We start from the raw sequence: 6,322 nt of genomic DNA, 5'->3' as shown, positions 1-6,322 counted from the left end.
CTCTGTTTTAAAATCACATTCCTGGTTCACATTACATCATTCTTCACACTTCCCTGGGTTCCCAGGATAACAAACTATATTTACATTCTTCACCTCTGGGCAGAAACCAGAGCAATAAAGGACATTTATGCATGCAGATTCTGGTCATTAACTCTGGCCTTAAAACAATAGCAAGAATTCCTTCATCTAGACTGTCTGGAGCTGTGTTTACATCAAAGGGTCACAACATGCTTTACTTTGTCAGTAGAGTGCACTGTTGTTACATTTTTTCCAGTTCCACGTGTAACTATTTTTTTCCATTTAAGACATCAGGCCTGTGCCTTACATTAATATTTCCAAATGATTGAATTATCTATAAAATTCTATCTGACTAGGCTGGCAGCCTTCACAACAAGTGTCCTATTTAGCACGTGTTTGTATTGTGGGAGTTAGGGTAAGAACAAAGACAAAGCTAGTGGCTTTTAAGGAGCAGTTTAAGGTTATTTTTGAAATGGGATAGAGTGGGATCTGAGGTAAGCCCAGCAGAGAGTGAGTTCCATGTTTTGCCAACATAGTTGGCAAATGGAGAGTTGCCTGCTGAGTTGTTGGATTTGAGTGTTTGAATTAGTAGCTTGTTGGATAAGTGAAGTATCTTGAAATTACTATAAGAGGTTATGATGCTTTTAAGTACTGGTGTGTTTTCAGGTTGGTAGAGCATTTTATAGGTTACTATTAATTGGCTGTACTGAAGTTGGTTAGGCAATTCACACCACCCTAGGAGATTTAGGTTCAGAGAGTGGTGCGATCTGTAGACTGCACCAGTGGCAAATCTAGCAATATGGTTGTAGCAGCTAGAGAGTTTAAAGTCAGTTTTACTCAAGTTAGTGAAAAGAGGAGTGGCATAGAGCAGAGTGGAGAGTAGATGTGTGCGGGCAATAACAGTCCTAGCTAGTGGAGTTAGAAATGGTTTAATCTTGTAAAGAGATTCAAGTTTTTTTGTTAACTTTTTTGATGGTTTGATTAATATGCAAATCAAACTGGAGGCTATTGTCAACTGTTACCCTAAGAGCTTGGTACTAAAACCTGGGGCAATGATAGTTCCATTTTTAGATTTTATAGTAAAGGTAGGAGAGGAGGCCTTGCATGTGGAAGAGAAGAGCAACAGATTCCTTTTGTTTGGATTTAAAATTAGTTGAGGATCTAACAGCCAATTTTCAATAGTATTAAAAACATTTTGGGTTATAGAGTCTGCAGGTCTGTAGGAGAGGTGGCAGAGTAAATCTGAGTGGAATCATCCGCATATTGAATACAAGATGCTTTAGGGATGACAGTGTACAGGTCATTGATAAACATAGAAAATAGGAGGGGACCTAATATACAGCCCTGGGGGACACCTAGGGTGATGGGTAGCAGGGAAGATAGCTTTTTCTGCCAAAGTACAGTCTGTTGCCTCTCAAACAGGTAGGATTGAAACCACTGGATAGCCTGGTCATCTAGAGGGATAGTCTTGAGTGTATTTATGAGTAGTGGGTAGTTTATCATGTCGAAAACTTTGGAAAGTTCAAGAAAGAGGGCAGAAGAGAGCTTGTTGTTGTTTTGATTTTGATTGATAACATTAGAGAAGGAGAGGAGGGCAGTGGTGGTGCTGTGGAAAGGTCAGAATCCAGGCTGTGATTTGGCCAGGCAATTGTTTTGAATGAAATAGCACAGAAGTTGTTTATGGGTACACTACTCCATAATTTTAGCCAGGGGTGATAGAATAGCTATAGGCCTGTAATTTGACAGTTCTGTTGAGCGACCTCCTTTATCGAGTGGAATAACATTTGATATCTTCCAGATGGAGGGAATGGAGGATTCTGATATAGTTCTATTGATAAGTATAGAGACAGGGCATGCTATGGCGTCCACTGCTTTTTGAAGATACTCAGCAGGGAGGAGATCCGCAGATAGGGTGGTTGGTTTTAGTTTCTTTATTAGAGTTTGAATAAGTGATGTAGAAACTGGTTAAAAGTTAAAGAATAGTTGGAAACTGATTATGGGAGATAGTTTGCTGGATAGTTTGTGTAAATAAATTGTTGAAGGTATTGGCAACATCCTCTGAAGGTTTTTGGTTGATGGCTGATGGGGTAGGAGTGGTAGTTTGTCCTGGGTGAAAATGTTTATTTATGTCTGCCCAGAACATTTGCAGATTGTTTTGGTGCCTCTGTTGTAATTGGCAGTAAAAGGTTTTTTTTTTGTCTAGCGTAATGTTTTTTTTTGTCTCTTTCCTTACCTGTCTATATCTGAGTTGATCTAGGGGGGATTTTGTGGTATGCCAGGTAGCCCTCACTTTGTTTCTGAGTAAGATCATTTGTCTGGTATCTTTCGAAAACCATGGTGCAGTTCTTGTTTTAGTTCTTTATTTATTTATTTATTTCAGTTTGATGACCGGGGAGGTCCAGTCCACTGGGCTCAGGCCAATTTTTTCGGGAGGCCGAGGAGAAAAACTCCACATTACAAATAAAAAAAAAAAAGAAAAAATAAAAAATAAAAAAGATAAAATAAACATAAGATCCAAAAGGTACAGATACATAAGGATGCAACCGTCAGTCTACATGGTATGAATGCTGGCAAAGCCAGTCCACGAGATCTGCAGGACCTGAGTATGCTACGTGAGTACAAGACTTTTTAAAAATGAACTTTTTATTTTAGCCTTTGGTTTACACTTTTAGCGTAATTTAACTTTAGAAGCCTCTTTTTTTACCCAATTTACTTACTGAGTTTCTTCTACCAATTTTGCTATATTTTGTAGTATTAAGAGCATAGTAACATAGATATGGTCGCTTATTGATAAAGTTATAGGGATTTATCCACTTCAGTTTTATAGGGTAAACTGTGGGGTATTACAGGGATTTTTAGTTGTGCTACAGACCCAGTTCAGCTAAAAACTAATGCATACAGACAGGATACAAATAATTTTAATATTGGCAGGTCTTTACAGAGTCAAGGTTAGTACAGGGATGTTTCCAGATAGATTTTCTTATGGAGGTGTCCTAGTGTTGCAAACCTTTCAGGAAACTAGGAGATAGGGGTTGGTACTTGATGATAGATGCATACATATATTAGTACATACATGTGCCAAATAGAAGGAACTATAACCAGAAAAATAACACACTGATAGGAACACTTTATATTTAACAATGCAGTCCCAACTCATACAATGCAGTCTAGACAGATAACACACATAAAAGCAAAGTAGTGGGCTTAGTAAAATGCGTTTAGGTCTCTAAGAGGAAATGTATGTATCTGTTAACTAATAGTGTTCTCAGCATTTGGTGGTGGTTTGTTTGACATTTGTTAACCAGGTTTAGTTTCATAGTTTCATAGTATAGTACTAGGCTATCTGCCCTGGGGCATTTGTAAGCCTAGCCATAGTGATGTGGCTTTTGCCACCCCATGAAATGGTACAAAAATTGTACAGAATAAATTTAGAATACTGTGCCTCTGTCTAGTAGTGACACAATGAAGGTCCCCTTATATAATAGAATTAGTTTACTGTGCCCCTGTCTAGTAGTGACACAGATGTGACCCTTGGGGTAAACTTACGAACTCCCATCCACTCATCAAGATTTCTCTTGAAAAGAGTCAGTGAGGGGCTCTGCCTAATACGAACTGGGAGCCTGTTTCAAAGCATGGGAAGCCTCTGGGTTATGAATCTATCCCTCCAGTATGTCCTATTCATACTTGTGCAGAGGTTTAAGTCTTTAACTCTCGTGGTCCTGATGGATTTGGATTTTTTGAGGTGGAGCATGTCCATCAGATCCTGATTGGACATGGCCTTGTACGTCAGGCAGAGATCACCTCTGAGCAGGTGGTATGCTACTGAATAGAGCTGAAGTTTCTTTAGTCTGGCAGAATAAGACATATGTTGGAGACCCTTGATCCTCTTGGTGAGGTACTTTTGTGGTCTCTCCAGCTGTTGCAAATGCCGGGTGAGGTACATACCAAATGGGGCATTGTACTCAATCATGGGTCTGATGAGGGAGGAATATAGGGGTACAATGACATCCTTGGATCTGGATGTGAATCCCTTCATGATGAGGTGTGCAAGGTAGAATGTTTTTCTAACCACTTTGGCAACGTGGGTGCCAGATGCGAGGTCACTGTCGACTTGGGTCCCTAGGTCTCTGATTACTTTTTCCGTACTCAGTGGGTTGCTGTCTATGTGATAATTTGTTGGTACTTTGTTTTTCCCAAAGGGGATGACTATACATTTTTTGGCATTTAGTTTAAGGCCGTGACTCCGGCACCAGTTGTCCGTTTCTGTGAGGCCTTTTTGTAGGATGTGTGTGTCTGCTGGTGTATCGACTATGGCGCCTAGTTTGCAATCATCTGCGAACTTTGTCAGCCACAGCCCTCCCATGTTTGCTTTAACATCTGAGAAATAAATGCTGAACAAGAGGGGTCCCAGGACAGATCCCTGTGGGACACCACTTGTGACTGGCTTTGAGTCTGACATTGCTCCAGCGATTTTAACTTTATGGGTTCTGTCCTTCACCCAGTTTGCAACCCATCTAGTGACATAAGGGTTTACTTTTAAGCTGTTGAGCTTATCTATGATGCCTGGGCGGGGTATTGTGTCGAAGGCCTTAGCCAAGTCCAGGTATGCTGTATGGACTCCTTTGCCCTCATCAATGGCTCTAGTGACTGTTTCAAAAAAGTCAACCAGGTTTAAAAGGCAGGATCTGCCCTTTACAAAGCCGAACTGGGTGGGGTCAAGTGTCTGTAGGTCCCCTATGTCTCTGTTTATGAGTTCCATAATGATTCTTTCCATAGCTTTGCAGACCAGGCTGGTTAAGCTTATGGGGTGGTAGTTTCCAGGGTCTGTAGAGGCACCCCCCTTGTGGAGTGAGACCACTGTTGCTGTACGCCAGTGTTCAGGTACATATCCCGAAGTAAGGCTAAGGTTAAATAGCATTTTTATGTGTGGGTTTAGCTCCTCTTGGAGTTCACGTAACATGCAACCCGGGATACCGTCAGGTCCCATTGATGCTGTGTTTTTTGCTTTGTTTAGAGCGGATCTCACTTGGACATCTGAGATGACAGGGAGATTACATTCAGCTGGGATAAGTATTTCTTCTTTTGGGGGTGAAGGAGGGGAGAAATTTGCACTGAACCTGTCAGCCAGAATGTTGGCAATATCTGTGGGTTCAGTATATTTTATGTTGTTGTGAACCAACTCTGAGCATATCTGAGGGTTTCCGCCCAGGTTTCTAACATAGCTGAAGAAGGCTTTGTGGTTATCTTTAGTGTCCTTAGCGATTTTTCTCTCAAAGTTGGCCTTGGGTGTTTTTATGAGAGAATGTAGTTTTTTGCTAATGTTGATCAGAGATGTCTTCCCTTCATGGGATTTTGCTCTGACGTGCAGTAGCTTCCTTCTTTTGTTATACTATTTGTTTATGGCTGAGGTCCACCAGACAGGACGCTTACCTTTGGTGGAGAGGGACTTGGATTTGTTTGGGATTGCATGATCCATGCATTCTTGGAGATGTCCATAAAAAGCATTTGTGAAGGATTCGGCATTGTGGGATGTGGTATCCACTGGCACAGTGGGCTTAAAGGATACCATCTCAATCTTAAGAAGAGTGAAGTCTGCTTTTGAGAATTTTCTCACGGTGGTCTTTTGTGCTGGGGGTGGAGGTGGGATATGTACATCCAGGGTGATTAGTTTGTGGTCAGATCTCACTAGTGAGGGGTATACTTCCGGTGTGGAGCATTTTTTCCCCATGTTTGTGATGATCAGGTCTAGTATATTATCTCCCCTAGTGGGAGAGGTGACTAGTTGTTCCAGTGCATTTGAATTTATGAATTCCAGGAACCTTTGGGCTAGGGTATTAGGGCTAGAATAATGTACCCAATCTATGTTTGGGCAGTTGAAGTCTCCTAGTATGATGGTATTTTGTGATACATTCATATCCTCCAATGTCTTCAGGAAGGCTGAGTGGGGTTCTTGAGATTGGGAGGGTGGTCTGTAACATGCTACCAGTTGTATAGCAGTTTTGCCTATAGTTAGTTGCACCTGTATGGTCTCTGATGCTTCATGTGTTGCTACTAACCTGGAGGTGTGGGTGTCCTTGATGAATATGGACACTCCCCCTCCCTTTGTGGTTCGGCCTGGGTTTTGGGGCCGAAAAGCATGATACGAGGTATAGCCTAGTAGCGCTGGGGTGCTCTCCGGAGCCTTGAACCAGGTTTCAGTTACTGCACAGACGTCGATGTTCTCCATGCTGAGGAGCGCATCAAGTGCCTGCATCTTGAGATTTAGACTTCTGGTGTTGAGCAGCATTACCCTTATTTTTTTTCC

Source organism: Protopterus annectens, chromosome 10.part0, assembly GCF_019279795.1.
Source record: "Protopterus annectens isolate FY-2018-M chromosome 10.part0, PAN1.0, whole genome shotgun sequence".
In the NCBI taxonomy this organism is placed as follows: Eukaryota; Metazoa; Chordata; order Ceratodontiformes; family Protopteridae; genus Protopterus; species Protopterus annectens.
Note: the sequence above shows the minus strand (reverse complement) of the source record.